The sequence below is a fragment of the Agelaius phoeniceus genome, chromosome 2 (assembly GCF_051311805.1).
Source record: "Agelaius phoeniceus isolate bAgePho1 chromosome 2, bAgePho1.hap1, whole genome shotgun sequence".
Classification (NCBI taxonomy): domain Eukaryota; kingdom Metazoa; phylum Chordata; class Aves; order Passeriformes; family Icteridae; genus Agelaius; species Agelaius phoeniceus.
In genome coordinates this window covers 12,540,408-12,562,952 of record NC_135266.1, presented here as the reverse complement: position 1 = coordinate 12,562,952, position 22,545 = coordinate 12,540,408, and the positions used below count along the sequence as shown (strand labels likewise).

At 41.7% G+C, this 22,545-nt stretch overlaps 1 protein-coding gene across 3 annotated transcripts in view; it reads left to right on the top strand.

The window, feature by feature from the left end:
- The first annotated feature begins 3,044 nt into the window (after nucleotides 1-3,044).
- The window catches only part of IL1RAPL1 (interleukin 1 receptor accessory protein like 1), a 689,590-nt gene continuing 670,089 nt past the window's right edge, over nucleotides 3,045-22,545 (top strand). Inside the window, exon 1 of one of the 3 annotated variants that reach the window (XM_054654990.2) lies at nucleotides 3,045-3,520. The gene's annotated coding sequence lies outside the window, so the exon portion shown is untranslated. Of the gene's footprint in view, nucleotides 3,673-22,545 lie in introns of all 3 variants that reach the window. The other 2 variants (XM_077172083.1, XM_077172087.1) reach the window with 2 other exon arrangements.

The following is a 22,545-nucleotide window of genomic DNA, read 5'->3' as shown; positions in this document are numbered from 1 at the left end:
AAAGGAAGCTTACTTTGACTGCACTGTTTCACTTAATACACGCCAAATGTGATGGTCCTCTTAAGGAAACACACTGAGGTATATAAGAGGATGTGGTTTGTGCCTCTTCCTTTTTTCAAGGGACACAAAGCATCAAGATCACACATATGGTTCAGGTACAAGATACACTACTCATTCTTATTAAACATTTCAGCACGCACTGAACGCCGTGGAATTAAAACAGACAAGATTATGCTCTTTGGTGAAATTTCTTGAAAACACAAGTCATGATGAGGACAAAGGAGATCCCCTTCTATATTATAAAAACCATACCTATTAAGGGAGGATGAAGTCAATTAGAGATTAAGTATGTGGCTGAGAAAAAAAAATTAAATTTAAAATCTCTTATGCTTGTATCCATACAACTGCATTGCTCTTCATAGCAATTCAGTAACTGAGAAGTGAACGGAATCTAGTTTCTTTAACCCTGGGATAAATTTAACAAGAACACAGGTGGTTTGTATTCTGCACATGTGAATGGTCTACAGCTTTTCTTTGTTATTAGTCTGGTTTCAGCCATTTTAGCAATTCCATTGTATTTTGTTCACAGCTTTTGGCTTCCACCCTTTTTCATTTTCCATTTCTTCTGCCACTTAATCAGCCTCTCTGGGAACTTATATAGCTCCCATGACCACTGTGTAAGAACACCTAACAAACATTAATGCCTTTTTATCTTCACTGCACCCTTATGAGTAGGAACAGTGTTAATTCACCTTATACAGAGAAGGAACAAAAGGATGGAGACATTAAATGACTTGGCTATCAGAGGAAGAGTAATCTGTAAAGCGTCAGGAACTGAAGGTAAATGGTTAGGTCTAGCCCAAGCACCTCCTTCCTACTCTCTGCCCTTTGCAGACTATGAGCAGCCTCAAGCATCTGTCGCTCTGTCAAGGCACAAGGGAGACTCTTGGAATTCCCGTGATGGAGGTGCCTGTGCTGGGAGTCTGTTGTCACATCCCCATGGTGAGAAAGCAGCTCTCCCAAAGGATAATGGTGAGAATCAAAGTTGGGAACCCCTCTGTCTTTCCCTCTCACTCTGTCAAACAGCTAGGATGCCCAGCCTTCTAAATCAAGCACCCAAACCTGCTCTCTAAAGTATATGGTATGAGTCACTTAGCTAACATAAAATGTCCTATACTGATCCACAAAGAGAATCCCATAAAGTTTCTCATGTCTCTTTTACCTGCCCACGCATATGGATCACTCATCATAGTAGTAGCTGAATGCATGGTTTAACCAGTCACATTAATTGTTTTGTTTTAACACTGGATTTTGACTTCTGGTTCCTGCACTCATTTGTAGTTTCATCTATTTTTTTATCTGACATAAAGAACGCCATTCTGTTATAAGGCGAGGTGGGGTGGGGTGTGAGCAAGTTCCACAAATTCTGCAACAGCTCCCACCCCTCCTGCAACCCACTGACTCTGCATGGCATGTTATCTGCCTATCGATAATCCTTTATCATATTCCATAATAAAATCATATTCTTCCATGGGCTGCTTTTTCTTTTCTCCTTTCTCTTGTAAGATATTGGGGGTTTAATAACTGCAGCAGTTTGGATTCCTCTCTGTGACCCTACAAGGAGCCAGGATGGATGAAGAGGTAAGTAAACATTGCATAGTCTCTTTGTCCCAGTTTTGGAGAGTTTTACAAAGAAATAAACAGATACGTAACTGTACACATTTATCTCACATTGCTCAGCTATTTCCTGCTCCTCCACACTCCCACCCCATACAATGGCTTATAAGAGTTCAAAATGCCTCCCATCTGACCCTGTACCTATGCACAGGCAACTCTTATCTCTTCCCTGTGTGTGTGCACCTGGAAGGTAAATGCATTGGAAGAAGGGGTGCCTACTTCCCTGCACATTTGTGCAGGAATGGGAACAAATGTATTGAGGGGAGTGTCAGAATTTGAGTTATGTTTTACAGAACATTTGTTTAGTATAATAAACATCCGCAAATGACTATTTATTTCATGAAGTAATTAACATTCCTAATTAGATGCACCTTGCAGCTGCTGTTAATCTTAATTGGCAATAATGCAGTTACATTTTGATACATATCTTCAGAAGAGTTGAAGAAGAGAAGGAAAAAAAAATAAAGACAAAAATCTGAAGGGAAGGAAATAAAACTGTTCCCACACAGTTCAGAGAGTTCGCACAAAGAAGATCCCATGGCAACAGCGAGGCCCACAGTTTGCCTTATAAAAATCCAAGAATAGATAATGTATCATCTCTCCTAAAACACTTCGCTTGGGAAACCGGAGGGGAAGAGGGGGGAGAAAAATAAAATGAAGCGCAGGAGGTGAAGCGAAGCCGGCTGACCCCCGCGCGTGTTGCGCGTCCGGCGCTCCCCTCCCGGCCGTGCCCCCGCCGCTGCCCCGGCGGAGCGGAGCCGAGCGGAGCCGAGCGGAGCGGCCCCGGCGCTGCGGGCCGAGGCGGCGCGGGGAGGCGGGCGGCGCCGGGGCGGAGGGAGACAAGAGAAGGAGGGAGGCCCCGCTCGCCAGGAGTTTCTCCAGGATCCCTTCGGAAGGGCCCTCCCCGGCGGCTCCCCCCGCAGCGCGGCGAGTGCGGCGCTGTCCATCGGGTGGCAGTGCCGGCCCCTTCCTGCCGGCCCGGCGGAGGGCGCGTTCCGCCGAGCGAGCGAGCGAGCGAGCCCGTCTCGTAGGAACACAGGGATCGTTCATGCACTGCAGTTTCTCTCGCCTCTCTCCCTCCCTCTCTTCCTCTGCTCCCGAGGATATTTTGGGTGGATTGTGGTTATCAATCAAGACCTCCTCTTCTTCTTTGCTGATCACTTGTCATTTTCACCGGGGATTAGTATCGTTCGGGGCAAGCGGACAACTGATTTTTTTTTCCTTTCTTCTTTTCCATTTGGAGAATTTCCCCCAAAACCTCCCCCCCTCCTTTTTTTATTTTTTTTCCTTCCTTTTTTTTTTTTTTTTTTTTTTTTTTTTGGCGCTGCGGTGCGGGTGCTAGGACCCGTCAGGCACCCTCCCCCGGCCCCCCCCCCCCCCTCCGGAGCGTTTTCCCCACATTCGCCCAGCACCAGGAAAGGAACCCAGGAACCCCCTCCGGATCGTCGATCGCCGGATACTTGTGCGGGCAGCCGGGATCCGGCGCGCTGGGCGCGGAGCTGCCCGCGGGCGGCGCGGGGGCCCCAGGCCGGCCGCCCCCTTCCCCCCGCCCCCCCTCGCCGCACCTGGATGGTACCTCCCGCCGGCGACGCGGGCACTTTCTGAACTAGGAAGGAAGGGGCGACTCGGGGGGGGTGGGGGGCGCCGAAGTCTGTATGGAATTACCTGCGCCCCCGGCGGAGCTGGCAGCGGTGGATGGATGGGCGCCGCGTCCGCGGCACTCGCGGCCAGCTGAGCCCCAGGAGTAAACACGGGGCTCCTCCGGCCGAGTGCGCAGTGTGGTGACCGGCACTCGCCTCGCTGACTGATCGCACCGGAGGAATATTTCGGGAGACTCCTGTGGGTAAGGTCATTTTATCCAGGCAAAAGCCCGGCATTGCTAAACTTGGTGGCGGGTGACTGAAATGGGCACTTTCGGGATTGCTGCATTACCCTGATGCGAGGGGCTCCAGCCGCTATTGGCAGTTGAGTGGAATAACTGCAGTGGGTCTTCTGGTGAGTGCTTTTTGCGATAAATTAAAAAAAAAAATCTCCTCCCTCTGTATTTATGCATCCTCTGGATTTAGGAGAGTACTGTAAGAGCAAGGAATCTTTAATTTTCCCTCTTTTCATTTTTTTTTATTTCCCTGGTTGTAATATATTTGACTGGAAAGGTTATGTGACAGCTAAGAAGCTCTCTGTGATGGAATCTAATTAATATGAGATCGGATCCCATCCTCTGGTTGAAAAGATGTTTCCAACTCTGTGCAGCGTTCTGCTGCATTTCATAGCTGCAATGGAGGTAGAGAAAATCTGCTTTTCAAGTTGTTAAACTTTAAGGTGGTGATCCTTATTGATCGTGGTACAGTGCACTGGTGCTAAAGGGGTTAAATGCCATTGGTAATTTGGGATTACAACTGTTCCTGTAAATCCTGCAAGGAAATTATAAACTGAGAGGTGCTAAGGACAGAATCCCCTCAGTTTCATAGTAGAGAAAGACCATAAATGTCACTAGCCTGAAAATATCTCATCCAGCTGCTCTTACAAAATATCTTTTTTACCCAATAACTTACCTACTGAAATCTCAGACCACGTGTATGGGAGTTGGAAGATGTGCAAACAGAGATGCTATCTTCGGTATTTCATACATACATGCATCTGGCTGAGGGACTGTGTGGGAATTCATTCCTGTTACTTGTGGTGTGAAACGAGACGAGAGAAAAAGGAAAGATCATCTTCTTAAGAACAGAAGCGAGTGAGGGAAGCACTTCAGCCTTTAAAGATTTAAAGGGATCCGAGCAATGCACATTGGTAATCTCTCTCTGCAAAATCAGTTCTGATAAGAGGGAATGGGGGAAGGTTGAGGGAATCGATAGTGATGACGTTGTGCAGTGCAATGCACTGCAATGCTAAAGTTACATAGTGTGTGCGAAAATATGTACCCTTATGTACTGCTGGTGAGTTCATGCATAATGGATGGAAGAAGATATGCAGATCTGTCTGTAGGAAGATGGATGTATTTGTGCAAAGACGGTGATTATGTAACTTGATTACATCAGTGGCATCAGTCGCCGATAGTGGAATAATATTCTCCTATAGCGTATCGATCACTTGGCTTAACTTTGTAGCGCTCCCGGCAGCGAGGGATGGAGACCTGGGCAGAGGAGGGGAGATCCTTGCTCAGCTCCTGACAAGGGGTTTGCCTCTTGCAGGCTGCCTTTTGCATCAGCGTGCTGCTGGCGGAGTTTCCCCGGGACAGGGAGTTCACGGAGGACGAGGAGGAGGAGGAGGAGGAGGAGGCTGCCGAGGGCTGGTTCAGCCACACCCGGGAGAGGCTCCCGAGGAGCCCCGGCCAGGCTGCACAATGGTCCCATTGAGCGGCCCCGGCTCCTTCGCAAGGTCACACCGCAACCTGGGACTTGGGTGCATGGCAACAGCTGAGCGGAGGAGGAACAAAACCGAAATTAAAATTGATCCTCCTCCTCCTCCTCCTCCTCCTCTCCCCGGCCGTGGCCTGGCTCCTTGCACGGCGTTCTGCTGACCCTCAGTGCTCCAGGCAGAGCCGGTGCCGCTCGGCCGGGCGTGCGCGGCGCCCAGCACCGCCAGCGCTGTGTGCTGAGTCTCTCTCGGTGCGAGCAGCGACTGCTCGCAGCTTTGGCAGGGTGCTGCTCCACTGTGTCACAATACAGCGTGACTGACGTGGGGAAAAAGTATTGTCAGATACAGCAGCTTCATACACCTGTTACATTGACAGGAACACAAAAGGTGGTCCCTTAACGCATTTCAGGCGGCTTAGAAGTGAGTGGGTGAAGAGCAAAGGTGTAACAGGAGTCCCATTGGTTTAACTCAGACTTTTTTAGCAAATTGTCCTCAAAGATAGCAGTATCAGGATATGCCTTAATGCCCCTTTTAGAATCCTGAATCACTTTTCCTATCTGTTCAGGGGGAGGAGGGGGAAGAGCACTCCTTGAAGATAGATAAGCTCACAAAGGCACTGCTGAGGGCCCATACCTCTAACACATGCATTTTCTGAAAAATGTAAGCCTGATGAAATCTTAACTCAGCTGAAATGAGTGATCTTATCATCACTGACCTGTGTCCTTCCCCACTTCACTCTGAATCCATTCCAGCAAAATGTCACTAAAATACTTTTCAGTTAAGAAGAGGTGAGGGCAGAGTGGGTTTTACATCTTTTGATAAACATGATCTTCACATACCTACTAGATTTAATGCACTATCAAACTCACAGTAATTTTACCCTACAGCAGCCTGAAAAATCATTTTTTCCTGCTTGCCTGAAAACATCAGTATTTTAAAGTACATTCACTATTAGTTCATAACTATATTCATATTTCTGGAGGATAGGTCTGGGCAAGCACTAAAATATCCTGCTAATGCAGTTTAGAGTTTGACATTCATAGAGTATACTGAGTAAATTGAGAAAAAAAGGATATGAAGTTAACTCTGTTTCCATCCTTCAGGGGTCAGAATAACACTATGGCAACTCCTATGCATTGCTACAGCTCTTATAATTTTCAGAAATGTCCATTGCATAGTCTCCCCCACAGAGAATTACAGGCATGCTCTTTCCACTGATTGCTTACAAGACCCCTTGTGACACACAGGTCACATACCTGTAACCACCCATCTCAAAGGAGAGCACAATTGTCTCCAGAAGGTGTTATAAAACTGGTGCTGTAGAGGAGTAGGCACTGACAGTGTGGGAATTTATCACATGGTACATGTAAAGTGGCATGCAGCATGCAAGGATTTGCAAATTCAGGACAATAGAGAATGGTAAGCAACCAAGTTTTATTTATAGATTAATTTTATTGTTGTAGTTAGCCATGCCCACTTGGTAAAAATAGAGGGTTTCAGCTCCAATGCAATATCTCTTCAGTTTGCACCAAATATAGCTTTTTTGAGAGGAAACTTTCCTTGCTGAAGTAAAGCTGTAAATCACTCGGACAAATGAAGAGAAAATGTGAAGAGAAATATTTACATAAAACATTCCCAGGCTCCAAATCTCAGACCACTGAAAGCAGTGAGATTTTGGCCACCCACTCCTCGCTATTGCTGGAGAGCTGGCTTTTAAAGAAAACAGCAGTGCATGAAGAATAATCTCAATGCCTTCCTCTGACAGAGCAGGCTTCTGGCTGTCATTGTCATAGAAAACAGTAGACTTGTTTTACTGCTGATAGGAAAATTTGAAACAGGGCAGATATTAATGAAACTTTTTTACTGTTCAGTGATATTCTTGTAATGCATTCAGAGTACTTTCTGTGGCCATTATGTTGAACCCATGTGTTAGGAAAAAAACCAAAAAAATGGATAATCATCTGAGGCTTTCCTTCAGTGTATTTGCACTTACAGAGAAGTGTTTGAATATACTTCTGTGTTTCATAACAGCTGTGATATTTAGCGGCTGGGAATCTTTTTATTTTTATAGTTCACACTGCATGATAATATATGGCAATTGAAACATGAAGCTCTGATTAATATGATTAAAAAGTAGCAACTTATCTAGTGGTGCTGAAGTTGTAAAGTTTAATTATAGAAGCACCATTTGCACAGCTATAGGTAAGGTTGTGTCAGCATTTCTATTATAAACCTCTATCCTGTTTCCATCCCTTGTGTCAGGGGGTCCATGAAATATGAAGAATTCAAAGTCTCTCATCATAGAGATTATGATGCTGTTTAGGTTACTGTTGTGGCCTGTCAGGTCAGTAATCCATGTGTTTCTTTAAGTCTTTATATGAATATCTACAGCAGCACCAAAGCAGCCATTATGCTCTATCAATTCAAGTATATTCTTCTATTTTAAATGTAATTAAATATGCAATGATGGACCACAGTGACTTAGTGACTCAGGAGGGAGCATTTAACATATCATTTTTTAATGCACTTTCATGAAGTTTTCATACTCCTAAAACAAAAACAGATTAAATGCAGCAATTAATTCTTTTTGTGACAGCTTAAAATTAATTTGCATTTAGGTGAAAACTCTTTTGGGGGGGCGGGGAGGAAGGAGAGAATGATGAAGATGAGAATTTGTGGGTTTTGAATGTTAATATTCAAGCTTTGCAGATTCCCCTGAGGTAGTCACATATGGAACTCCATCCTGCAGAAGGGGAAGTACTGTGTCATTTGTCACAGCTCTGTAAGACCTGGGCAAGGAAATCAGGTAGTGCTGGCTCTCTGTTTTAACATTGAGCACTCAGTTTTTCTAGGTCTCACTGTACCTGTGTATTATAGGCACTCCTGGGTCAGTTCATGGTATTACACAGCACACTATTTATGCCTCAATAACTGGGTCTGAACAAACGAACCAAGGGCATCACTCAGTCTTACTGCTGTATGTGCTTTAAAGTTTCATGTTTGTAGGAACAGCACACAGGACATAAGGATAATCCTTGAACAGTTGTAGCATCAACTGCAGCATTTACTCACAAAGATTTTTCAATTGGGAATGAAGGAAAAGAAAGGGAGAACATGAAAACATTTAGATTTTTGCCACTGCAGTAGATATTGTTTCCATTTTATTTTTTACTTCTGGGAATAATTTAGGAAATTCTCAGTGTAGCTTCCAAAAAGAACTACAGAAAGCTAATTCATGTGTTGAGAAGACCAATACCATCTATACAAATCTATACAATCAGCAGGCAGACAAGGGGTAGTGGTGTCAGAAAGTTTTCTGTTCTCTGGTCCTTTACAGCTGACCATGGTGAATAGAGCATTGTGAAAGAGGAAGAAGATGGAGACTGCAGAATGGGTTAATAAAAGAGGGGGCAAAAAAGCTTGTAAATGTACAGACAGTGGTGAAGTATCTTCTCTATCTTGAGATGTAATATATTTCTGTATTCCTTTTGTCTGTTCTTTACTAGGGATACCCAGCTGCTTAAAGTTATTGCAGTTCCCAACGCCCACTGCTCTTTTTTTTTTTTTTTTGAAAATCCTTAAAATCTTCAGTGCAAGGGCCATCGACTTTTTGTTTTCATGTTTTCATTCCTGTTTCCAGTCACCCAATGAGATGGTGATCTCTCAGTTGAGGTAACTTGAGGTCTTTCTCCACAAAATAATAAATTAATGTCAGGAACATGAGAGAAAGAATGTTTTCTGTTAGATGAAAAGACTGAAAAGGCCTATAATTTTAGAAAAGGCTGATAATTTGCAGAAATCATACTTTGTTCTGACAAAGTACATACTTTGAATTTCCAACTAGGATTTCACAGTACTCTTACAAGACTGACACCCAGGTAGTGCAGCTGCTCTGCTTGGAGTGTCAGTAGCAATTTCTTTTCAATCCCAACCAAAAGTTTAGACTGTTTCAGGGAAAATGAAGTCATAGTGATGTGCATCCATTGTCATGTGCAGGGAAAGGCTGGTTAGGAGTGGGCTTAACCACTCTGAGTTCCCAGTGGGCTTAACCAGCTCTGACCTGTCTGAGTTCCCAGACCATTTGCATCTGACTGAGGATTGCTGTGCCTGAATGGTGTAAGGAACCTGCAAGTACATCTGTGCCCTGCCTACATCCATTTGACAGTGCACCTTTACTGGATTTGACTCTGAGCTCAGATCATATGCCTCAGGGATAATTCCTACACCAAGATCTGTTGGTATGATGGAAACCTTGGGATAGAGCCACAATGTCTGCACAGGAATGTGTTTGGCCAGGATGCTTTTGTGTGGCACTGATCCCTGGCAGCAGTTTTAGCCCTGTGTCTGTCAGGCTGCTGCTCAGTGCACAGAATTTCAGGATGGCAGCAGAGCACAGCTGTTACCATACAGCACCTTGGCATTCTGCATCTTCAATTTTCCTTTAATGCTTTCTGTCTCTTCCCACATTAAAACTTTTTTCTCCCACCCCCCTCCCCTCCCCCCCAAACTTTTTTGCTTATTTTAGAGTAATGTAACTGGAAATGCATGGCATTTCCTTTCCAGCAAGTTGTGACTGTGATGGAGATACGTATGCTTGTGTACCTATCTGTCACTAAGATTTGTGTTCAGTATACACAGTGTTTTTTTTAATTCAACATCTCTTACAGAGCAGACAGGGCCTGTGAACTTTCTCTTAGACATTTCTTTGGGGGATCCCATAGCTGAAAGTGGTGTGCTTACACCAATGTTAAATCAGGTTGGCTGATTTGTACTATCTCTCTGCACATACATATATATTTAGTTATCATAGAATCAATAGAACATGCTGAGTTGAAAGAGACCCATCAGGATCATTGAGTCCAACTCATTGGCCCTGCACAGGACACCCCAAGAGTCACACCATGTGTCTGAGAACATTGTCCAAATGCTTTTTGGTCTCAGTCAGGCTTGGTGCTGTGACCACTTCCCTGAGGAGCCCGTTCCAGTGCCTGACCACCCTCTGGGTGAAAAATGTTTTCCTAATATCCAACCTAAACTTCCCTTTACATAGCTTTAGGCCATTTCCTGGAGTCCTGTCACTGGTCATGAGAGTAAAGAGATCATCACTGTCACCTCCACTTCCCCTCAGGAGGAAGCTGTGACTGCAGTGAGGTCTCCCCTCAGTCTCCTCCTGGCTGAACAAGACCAAGTGCCCTCAGCCCCTCCTCATAAGGTTTCCCCTTCTGTAAACCTCATAAGGTTTACCCTTCACCACCCTTGTATCCCTACCTTGGAGGCTCTCTAATACCTTAATGTACACTTTCAGGGATCATTTCTGTAGCTGGTCACTAGAGGAGAGTTATGTACCTGTACACATGCACAAATACAGGTACCTATGTGTGCCTGTGCATGCACATGCCTTTCTTTACCTGTGCACTCACTCCTACACCCAAAGGAAGGCCGAGAGCGAGCCATGAAGAGGAAATACTGGAGTTATTCTTTATGCTAAATGAAGGAAAACAAGCATCATTCAAACAAGCCATGAGACAGTAGCTGGTTTTTAGGGTTGATTTAGTATTTATTTTTAATGATCTGTAAATGCAGCACATTTGAAGACAACACAAATGTATTTTGGAATATCAAAGCAGACACATACTTTGAAAGGACTATTTGGTATCAAATGTAATTTTAGAAATCTACATGGCAAAACTTTGAAAGATACAATCTAAATGTTTCCTGTATATCTCTCCTAACAGAACAGGATACCATCAAAAATCTTGCCCCTTGTTGTGAAGAAGCTCAGCCCAGGGTATTTTCTCAGTTCATAGTTCATAGAAGAAAGTATTATATGTATCATAAAAGAAATGTAAGACTTTGTGTAGTATTTCCTGTATAATGCTTAGGAACTCTTCACTGTCATTCTCAGTATGAATAATCCATCTGCTTTGGTAACTTCTAATCCAGAAACCTATTAAGTAGGAAGAAAAGACCAGAGGAAAAAAAACAAAGAAGTCTTCCATATGAAAAGATTCCCATGTGAAGAAAGAGGTGAAGGTTTTATTTATTCAAAAAAAAGAAGATACAGTGTGGAAGAACAAATGATGCAGGGAATATTGAAGGCTATGGAAAGATACATTGGTTTATTTTATATGTTGTTTTCCTGAAGACCAGTAAAATTTAATTGTGGAAAATGTAAAATGAGTTAAGGAAAACACTCCTTTACATAGTTCATTCAAATCCTTTGTCTCATATGGACAAGGATACACTGAAGAGAAAGCTCTAGTAGAACAGAGCAGCTAGATAAAGACAAAGTTTTGAAGTGTTGCATTGTAATAGATACCTAGGTAAGAAGATTATCAGGCTGTGTAACAGAGGGCTCTCACCTTGTGTACCCCAGTTGTGGTGTAGTCAGTGGATGTATTTGTCTGTAATTTCTGAAGTGTTAAAGGGGGCTTCTTCCAAAGGATTTCTTATTGGCTTCCCTTGGAGGTCTCCTGTCTGAGATGGACTGTGCATTCTGGAGGCCACAGTTCTTCACTCTCTGTTCATTTTACAAACCCAGCAATGGTAGTACTGCTTAATAAAGATTTATTAATGTTGACTGAACAGCCTAATTTTGCTGTTTAAGTCCTCATTACTAAAGTCCTGGTCCAAAACACAGTGTTGGAAATGGAACGAGGCCTACTGCACTCTGTAGGTATTGGATCATTCTCCAGCTTTGTCATCTAATTTCCTAATTTTTGTTATTTTCTGTGAAAAAAACCTCTCATACTGCTTATGTTTAATAGGTTAAAATTGATTACAAAAAGAAAATCTTGTAAACTTTACCAGAATCCAATAAAGCTTATATTACATCTATATTATTGACAGTATAAATGGTCTTAGTAATTTCCATCATTAAGGGATATGCAACCCCCATATTTCGGTCAGTCACTGAAGGGAGTGTCTCAGTTCTTAAAAGGTTGTTACACCATCCCTGGTCTCTGGTACTTTCAGTTGCTGTGATGGAAAACTCAGATCTTTAAAATCAATCCCTAAAAATATATGCAGTGTTAGTGTACATCCAGAGCTAGTTCTTTCTAAAAATTTGTCAGGTTAATCAAAATACAGATAGGTTTCAGTCTTTAGTTAGTTTAACTTTAACTTAACCTCCTTTGTATTGCTTCTTCACTACTTTATATGTATAATGATGTATTATAAATTTCTTATATATAATGTAAATTCTGTCAAAGGACAGTCACGTGGCTCAATGGACAGACACTCTACTTCTACTTCTGGCTGCTCAATTACAAGGGATCTTCCTTAATTACTGTTTTCTCTGGATTTTGTCCATTTGTAGTATCACTTAATGATTAAGACTTCCATATTAGCTAATGCAATGTATGTCTTTTATTTCTTTGGTGTCTGAAATCAGGCCCTTTCACTAGTTCCAAATATTGCTTCTCTGTAAAATTCTGCTAAATTTGTCCATACTTCAATTTCTTGTCTCTAAAGACTGAAAGACATAAACACATTCTGCCTTCATGTCTTTTTAAGTGCTTCATCTATTTATAATATAAACTCTTTGCTTAATATTTCTATTTTATTATCTGTGAAGCAGGGCTAGAGAAAAAGTTAATGTCAATTTCTTCTTCCTGCCTCAGTGGAAATTAATTTTTTTGCCAGCCCTTGGAAATCATAGAAAGTATTTCCATTCTTCCAGCCTCCAGAAAATAAGTAATTTCCATGTTGGTTGGAGGGTGGATTTTTTAATATTTTTTATTTATTTAGCACTTAGATTTTGGGAGGATTGAATCAAAAGATGCCATTTTAGACATAAAATTTTAATGAAAACATTTTTTGCTCAGTAGAAAATTAATCAGGGAAGATATTTTCAGAGTACTTAATGCAAGTTCTTAGCAGAACAGGACTCTCAGCTAAGGTCTTTACATGCTAAATAATACAAATATGAAAATAGTATTGTGAGTCATACTACTGGGGGTGGCTGGGTCAGCTGCCTGTTTCCTAAATATTAATCAATCTTTTTTAATTTGATATTACTTCACTATTCATCTTCTAATTTTTCCCTGTTGCCTGAATTAATTATATATAAAATATAGATGGTCACGAATCAAATGTAACCTGTATTTTTCCTTTCTGCCAAGGTTCAGGTGTAACCTACCTGGTTAACAGAACAAAAATGTTATTAGTGATGGTTTCTGCTTTTGATGCTGAACTTCGACTCTGTGTTGGCTCTTGCTCATCAAGTCTTAATCCAGTGCCCCGGGTGTTGTGGGAAGGGCCGCTGTTGGTCTCAGCGTGGAGTGAATTAGATTTGGGAATTTTCAATCCTAGCAGCGAGGTTCTCTTGTTCCCTGCGGCGCGCTCGCCTGTCGGCGCAGAGCCATCACCTGCTGCCTGCCCGCAGGTACCGCTGCCTTCCGCAGAGCAGCCTTGCCGCCGGGAACGCCGGAGCAGGGCAGCTCCTGTTCCTCTGGGAGATAATCCCAGCGCTGAAGGCACCTCGGGTTTCGTACATGAAACCTTTGCTGTTTTTTTCAGGTCTTGTTACTGGAATTGACGAGCCGTGCTCAGTGCCATCCTTTGGGCTAATTCCAGCTGACGGCTCTGGACCAGGGCTGGACCGCAGAGCTCCGCGGTGACGCCGGCGGCATTTCCCCATCACAGCAGGAATGCCCCAGCCAGCGGGCTCCGTGCCCGCCACAACCTGTCGCCTGGAGACTTGTGGTTTCCATAGCTTTGTTTAATAGAAGACATTTTTGTCTGCTCTGAAGATACTCGTGCTCGCTGATTTGGAATAATATTAAGTGAAGCAAGGGTAAACCGATTTCACACAGAATCTCCTGTCAGAGCTCTGTTTCGTCAAGAGTAATGTTAGAGTAACTCCAGTGAAGCTGTTTCATTCGGCTTGCCAGATTGAGTCCAATGTGAACCTTCAACATAGATATTATTGCATTAATTTTAATGAATAAAGATCACAGACTTATTTAATTAACATAGCAAAAACCATTGTCAACAAGCAAAGAAGTTATACTGCACAGCCACTCTAATGCAATCACAGGAGTATACTTTATGGCTATGAGAATATAATTTTCTTGTTAAAAACCTTTGATGTTTCTTTAAATATATAAAAATACAGGAAATGTGTAAATAGGGCTCGCCAGCCATCTCAAATGCCTTGTGTTAAAATTAATCTTTTAGCTTTAATTTGTGTCCATTTAGATGGGTTTCAGATAATAATGGTGTATATATACAAGCATATATATAGATATAAGTAGAGGTATGCATGTACATACATAACTTTTGTTATAAAATCATAGATGTTAATGTTGAAAACACAACCATTATGCCAATTTTCTTATGTTGTTTTTACCATTAATTTTATCATTTTATTTGCACAGTTAAGGACTGTTTAACCACTAGAGTTTTACTTTTCTTGTGCTTTCCTGCCTGGTCCAACTACATAGAAAGTGCTCCTTTAATTTGTTCTTAGGGAATGCGAGAGCACTCTCTTGGAGGTTTGCCTCCTCCACCAAGACTCGCTGGGCAGTCCCACCTGCATGTGTGGTTTACACCTACACATGTTCTTCTATCCAAGCTCCCTCAAGCATTGCCACAGGAGCTGGTTCAATGTTTCTGGAAGTCAAGGAGTCAAGGAGCCACCAGTCACCTGAATGGCCGTATCTTGTCATGTGCAAGACAGGCTGCTGTCTCTGTGCTAGCCCTGAATTCATAACTCAGAGGGAGTCTGTGTTTCGTAATAGGGGAAGCTGTGGGCAGTGCATCTAATAGTTTGGCAGGAGCTGCTTGCTGTGTAGATGGCTTTAGATTACTGTTGGTGTGAAGATTTCAACATATATTTGGTGTGTTTAATCCCACACTGAGACAGAGTATGAAAACCATTGCTTGAAAGCAATATATATGTGTATAAATATAAGCCAGACTCTAGTTTATCTAATAATGACACCTGAATGCAGGAATGCAAATGTCTAATGTAGCCCAAAGTGTATCAGGCTGTATCAGTGCCACCTGAAATATGTAAATAAGAGACTTTATTGCTTATTTGGCAGGGACTCTAGTTCTACAGTCCTCACTTTTACTGTCATTTTTATTGACCTCTCAGAATGCTCTCAAATAAGCTTTCAACCTTATACTTTGTTTTGATGAATGAATTTTCAACTAGAGACAGTTTACTATAGAATTATCTTGTATTTTTTCTACCAAGATTGGCACAATATTCTTAGCTTAAAAAAGAATGTTTTTTTCTTTATTATTCTCTTACTGGAAATTTATACTATAAAGGTTATCGTAGGATAGAGGAAAAATACAATAAAAATATAATACAGTAATCCTGTGTTCATATAATAACAATTTTTTGCATCTATAAACTTTATAGTTTGTTTTGAGGATTATCTATTAAGGCTCTAATTAAAAAGAAAAAAAAACTCATATAACTTGCCCCAGAAAAAAGAGAAAGGACACACCAGAAAGTAAAATAAATTTTTTTACTTAAATTTAGATAACCATTTATTTAAGTCCATAATTTGTTTTAAAGTACAAATTGTCTTTCTGCTTATCTTAGAGGACAGACAGACCCTCTTACTATTTAAAGCTTATTTTAAAAATAGCTTCATTATGAAGGGGCACAATTTTTGCTCAGTCCTTATCAAAGAATAAAATTAAATAAAATATGCTGTCAATCAACATTCACTTTCCTGTAGATGGTCAGAAATAAAGCAGAGAACCATCACTGTTCTCAGTATCAAAACAGTATATTTTGATATACTATTCTCCAAGGGGTTTCCATAAAATGTAGTTTATGGAACTCAGAAGTTTTATAACAAGAGTTATGGGAGTTTTACCTATGGAATAACTGATTTTAGCAGGGGTTGTGTTTTGTTGATGTGAGGAATTCTAGCTCACTTTTTCTGTTTCATGGTGTGTGTGGTGCATAGCTGTCATGGTGAATACACACATGAAACAGGAACTAATTTCTCAGTTCCCATGAGTAAATGGCTCTGCACACCTCTTTTATTAGTGAAAACTAAATTTTATTTGAAAATAAAGGCATAGAGGAGAAAATATCCTTAAATGGTCCTTTATTTTATATGCTGTGATACACAAATAAATCCATGAATTACCTTCAGCAATGTGAAATTTATTTATCAGATGAGACAGTCTAGCTGTCACCAGTCACTGACAGTGATTGTGACACCCTGCTGCACACATTGCTTACACTGTATAAAAATTCTCTATTTATGTAGCACGTTGTTCCTGAGATTTCATACCACAGGTGAACAATTAGCTGTATACCTGCCAGTTAAGATAACTGAGCTCTGCAATTAGATTGTGTGACAGCTTTTGATGAAATTCAGCCTCCTTCCAGAGGCAGACTGTGAGCTGGGAGGGAGCATGTGGGGTGCCCCAGGTGGGTGGGCACAGGGTGTGCAGGCAGTGCAGCAGGAAGGGTGCTTGGAAGGGCACAGGAGTGGTCAGCAGAGCGCTGCCTTCCCATCTTGTGCAGCCCTGAAGTTACCACGTGTCCTGTGCAGCAGCTGACAGGCAGGCATGGGGAAGGCTGCTCCTAGGATGGGTGTTAAAGGAAAGCTATGAATAGTGAAGACAGAGAAATGCTTGGTGTTGGTCAGTGTCCTTTGGCATGATTTTGGTTTGATCACATCTTTTCTGTTGTGTACATCATCCCTAAGGAGAGATTTGGCCTCCTTGGCCAATGTTATGCCTTAGTTTAACGTCAGCTCCCAAGTGAAGGAGAGCTTGGGAGGCTGTCCCCCCCCTGCTGTACTCTGGGGTCAGCTGGCTAGGTGGCAGGAAGGGGGACCAACTTGTGCTGGTTTTGGCTGCAATACAGATCATTTTCTGCAGTGGTGGAGAGCAGTTATAGCCACAGTGCCTGATGCCCATACTCTCTCAAACAGATTGCCTGGGACTACGGTATTTGTCATTTGGCTTTGGGTTCCTTCTCAGCCACCTGTGGTGGACTTGTTGTCTTAGTTATTACTCTTAGAGTTGGTTTTTTTAATGTAGGTTTATGGAGTTATTTTTAGTTTTGTTTGTGTGAAGTACAGCCTCCCCTGCCTTGTAGCTTTTTCAGACACAAAACTGGTAGATGTTGTGTGTCCTGGGCTACGTGCAGGGATAAGCTTAGGGACAGGATGGAATCAGAGGACTGAATGTTCAGTACAGACCAAACCTACTTGTTACCTTGGTGCTAGAGGCAATCTGTGGAGTGAACCGCCTTCCCTCACCTGTTGACTCCAGTGAACTCACACCCTGCAGTGTAGATGATCCCTGTGAGGAGTTGACTCAAGGGCTGAGCTGCTTGGCAGTGCAGACGTGTTGCCTGACGTGGATTCCCAGGAGCAGAATGGGGTGATAGCATTTCTCACCTCCCTGGCACACTGAGGGAACAGACACATTAGAGACTGTGAGATGTGAAGATATGGTAAGATGCGGTGTTTTGTGGTGTGATGAGGGTGCAAATGACAGACTCCTGTCTGAGAAGATGGATGAGTTCCCTTCAGTAAAGCATTAATATGTGCTGTATCCTCTGAAATGCGAGCTGGTTGTCACAGGCTCTGCAGTTGTTCCTGGGGATTTTGTTATGCAGATGGTACTTTCTGATTATCACATTTTAAGACTCACGCACACATGAAAGGGAATAGTGAAATGGAGAGGGGTAATCTTACTGAATAAGAAAAGCATTTTTATAAACAGATTTTTTTTCCCCTGAGATAAATCAGCTCACTCTCAGCCTTACATCTAGAAGCTCAGTCTGGCTATATCTGAGTTTATGAGATAGCTATGCATCTTTTTTTTTACTGCCCTTTGAAAAGCCCAGAACATGACTGTCATCCCTGACAGGCTGTGGAGACAGGTCTATGCAGAGCTGAGTACCACTCCCCCTGCCTATTTCTCTCCATCAGGCTGGTCAGGTGTGTGCCTGCTGCTCTCTGAATCAGGACTGGGAAGGCAAATGGGTCTCCAATGCAGGTGCCATTCAGGGCATCACTCTGTAACACAGATACTCTTGAGAAGTAAGCTACAAAGCTTCTTGGTCTTGTACACTCCTTTCCACAAACTGCCCTGCCAAAAAAGGGCTGGTGAAACAAAGGTTTGGTGAAATAATCCCATTTGACACAGCCATTCTTTCCATTTGTAGGAGAACTGCACTGCATTCAGCACTCAGCAGATCATGTTTGTTCAGCATATTTCAATTAAAGGTGTTAGTGCTTTCAGAGGCCAAGCTGGACTTCTTCCAGAGCAGATTTTTTATTTTCCACTCCATACACAGCTCCATAAAATGTCTTTGTACAGACAAAATGTGCATCTGCCTATACCCTTAGAAAGCTTTTGTGATTAAATTGTGGAAGAAATTCTTTTACCTTGCCCTGTCTGAATTGGAAATAGTGTCTGCATGTGGGAGGAAGCAGACATTGTAGTTTGGGTTTGGATGGGAATAGGGATCTTAATGCTGGTGAAGGAATTACTGTGACTTCCTTCTATTAAAGGATTGCCCATAATCACCCAGTTTCCATTTCTCTCTGTGTTGTGCATGCTCAGAACCCATGCCATAGGGCATACAAGGGAGAGAAATTGGATTGGGGCAGCTGGGGAGCACAAGGTAATAACAAAACCATATTGGCAGCACTCTTGACAGTGGCCATCAGCTACCACTTCCTTCTCAATTTTTCGTAGGCATCACAGCGGAGAAGGGATTTGAAGGAACAGAGAATGGAGTTCATTGTCTTTTTAGTCTGCTCAAATGATTGAGGAAGGCTATAAAAAGCCACCTCAGGCCTAATTTCATAGTAGCCAATTCTCACAAATTGTCTGTCTGTGGGAAGAGCACAAAGCTTCAGCAATGCCAGGCCACCTGCAGATTTCACTTAAGAAGAACACAGCCCAATTTTCATTGGACTATCAAAACAATTAACTTGCTCAAAATCATGATGGTTCTGTGAGTTGATTTTAGCTACAGAAGAATAAATTTCTGCAAAAATCTCTATGAGCCTTTCAGAATTCTGTTTCATAAATTACACCCCCGTTGGTGAAATCTCAGTTTAGAAAATAGAAAACTAAGCTATCACTAATGAGGAGTTAAACATAATTTTATACTGCACAGCATTGAGTGTATTTAAAATACTTGGGCTCTTAGTTTGAATTTGGACTTCTGACCTCATATTAATAAGCAAGATTTAATTTGAAGGGTTTTTAATTTTTAATGTAGTTTGTGTCATTTTACTTCCTTAATAATCAGAAGGTCACATGGTACCAAATGAAACACCTTATGACAATCTAAATTGAGTATATCATCATCATTATTACCTTTATCAGTCAGAAATAATTAATTGAATCGTGTGTATTGCTCACAGATCATGATTTCTGCTTCTGAAAAATGCATTGACCTATAAATTGTCCTCCAGTAGCCATCCCCAGACTCGACAGGAGTTGCCAGAAGAAATTTGTAGAAAGATGTCTTCTGAATGATGGGTGTTTGCACAGTAAAGCTGAGTAAGAAAGCAGCTATTCAGAGCCTCTTTTTAAAGGTTTCCTGTTAGATCCTTTTTTAAAAAATACAGTTTTCTATTTCTAGCATGAATTAACATAAATCACATATGAGATATATTTAATTTCTTTATTTCTGTCTAGTTATTTCCATGTAAGACAGGACACAGTTGGAACATAATACTAACCACCATATGAATTTATAGCTACATGTTCCCGGTGCCACATTAAGTTTTACCCAAATACAGTAAAATTGTTCAGCAGATAATTGCTGCAACAGCTTATCTTTGTATTTATTTTTAAAGGTTTATTTTACAGTGATCCATAAACTTTAATTTCCAGCTCTTTATCATTTGTTTCTCAGGATATACTCCAGTTTTTAATATATACACCCATTCTTAGGAATAGAGGACAGGGCCTTATTGTTATGCAGTGCCTAGTCTCCCTTAAAACAGTTTCCTTTTAGGCTTGTCCTTCTAATCTGTTTTCTGCTTTCAGGGCCAAAATAGTTGCTGGACAGCTCAGATTCAATACCCTTTAATTGACATGACTTTTCCTCTGCCTCATGTCTGTTCTCTGATGGTATACAGAAAGAAATCATAACTTCTCTGATATTTATCACAATAAGAAAACTAAAATATTCTACTCCAATTAGACTTCTGTTCCCCTAATGTGCTCAAACAGCTGCCTTTGCACTTGTGGTCTGAGTTCTTTTGAAAATACTGACCAGAAGCCTCTGCATTGTGCTAGAGGACGTCTGGCTGGTGCTGGTGCCATTTGCAGTAGCTCTCCCACACACCTGTCTTCAAAGGCAGATGCTAAATTTGCAGCTTTTCAGTACTATCTCATTCTGATTTGTCACTTAGGATACTGTACTCACTGCGAGCACGTTTTCTGACAGCCGTGCTTTGCTCTCAGTCTGTGGCTGCCCCAGCTTCTGATGCTTTACCACTCTAACTAAAGTGTGTATTTAGTGCTGAGAATCTACCTAGAATCTGAACAGTAGCAAAAAGTATTGCCCTCTCTGCTCTGGTAAGTGTCCTTAAGGGTGGGCTTTCTTCTGGCAACGTGAGAATGCAATTAATTGTTCATAAATTGGCTTAAAATTCATCCTGGTACCAGAAGGATGGAACATTTCAATGCTATTTCATAGCATATATTGTGTAGGATATCATGGCAGCTACTAGCTTATAGGTATGTAAGACTGAACAGGTCATTCTTGCTCATGGAATCTGAGTACATTCACTGGATCACCAGAAATAGTAGTATGTGTGAAGCTCAGACCTCATTGAATGTATCTTATTTTCCCATAACAAGACACTAAATTTCTCATTGGTTCCTATAGTTATCAGATACTATTTAAAAATCCCCTCCTCTCAGCTCTAAAACCATGCCAGAGAATCTGGCGTTTTAATGCAAGTCACAAATTCAGCTAAGAAAAAATGTATTTTTTTTTTTTTATTTCAGACCTACAGAAACTTCACATGGCATATGTTTAGAGATGCAATACTCAGATACTTCATTATTAAAAAGTCAAGAAAGGGAAGAACAATCCACTTGGCATAGGAGGAGTACTAGCCTTCAAAAAAAAATGGATTCTAGGAAAGTCAAGCGATGGTAAAGTGTAATATCAGCATAATTTTAAGTAATAAACCCCCAGGATTTGGCTAAGTTTATTTGGGAGTAATGTAAATGAGCCTTTGTAGAGCAATTTGATGTTTAGAGCAATTGTAGAGCAAACCCTGTGTTCAATGTCCTAAATACTTTGTTTGTGGCTCCTCAGCCTTATGGCCTCATCATATACCAAATTTTTGTGAAAAAACACTTCAACTTACATGCAATTAAGCTTTACTGAGGACGTAAAATTACAGTATAGCCAGTGTGAAATAGGATCATCAATGATGGTGACATCTGTCAGACACAAGAATAAAACTTCATTATGAACCCCCAGCCAGGATTGTATCACCTCATTTGCATAACCAGTGTTAAAAAATCCAGTTATGTTAGGCACTTAGCATTTCAGAATGGCCTTTAAGCACAGGAGTGAGGCTGGGAGGGGGCACCAGATAATTTTAAATTGTAGGATCAAGATGCCAGAAACCATCTGGATAAGCAGCCATGCCTGCAGTGGTGAATACAGCAGATCCATGGGCCACTTCAGTCCCCCCCCAAAACACAGCTCTGCCAGGGAGAGCATGAGCAGGGGAGCAGGGGAATGGCTGCAGATCCAGCACTGGAGCTTTCTTGCTGGCTTTATTCCCTTTTGTACTGGTGCAGCCAGGGAGTCTAGCTGGCTGCAAAAATGTAATATACAGCTAGTTTAAAAAGGACTTCAGAGCACCAACCCCACACCACTTACACACCAAAAGTTCCAAGCTAATAACTCCCAACATCCTATAATTAATTAGAATAAAAAAAGCCCTAGAAATTATGATGTGCCACAGAAAGAGAGCAGGAGAAATCAAGGGCATTAAGGGTGTCCTAGTATATATATGGTGCAATGGTGAGAGTACGGACATAAAATCCTTTATTAAAGTAAATTAAGAAGTTTAAAAGAAGAAATTACTAAAGCTATAATATAGGAACAAGTCCCATGTTGCATAAAAATGGTATAATTTTTCTTCATTAATGTGTAAGATGGGAAAGGACAGATAGGAAAAAAGCAGTCCAGAAACAATATGTTATTAGCTACATCAGACAAAGGAGAGCCAAATGAGACACATCTAGGTGGGGAGCAGCTTCACAGGCTCTTCTGTCTCACCACTGGGCATGTAGTGAAAATTGCTTCTCTTACTAATCTCAGGTATGTTTAATCAGCTAGGCAAAAGTGTATTCATCCTGGCACAAGATGTAATAATTGCCCAAGGAAGCAGCAGGAGGAGGAAGGATTGTTTTAAGGCAGTTGCAGAAGTCTGGAGGAGCTAGCCAGGGGTGAGACATTATTTCCAGAAGAGCAAGGCCACTGATTGTTCAGGCTTATGTCTTCTCCCCATCACCTTAGGTAAA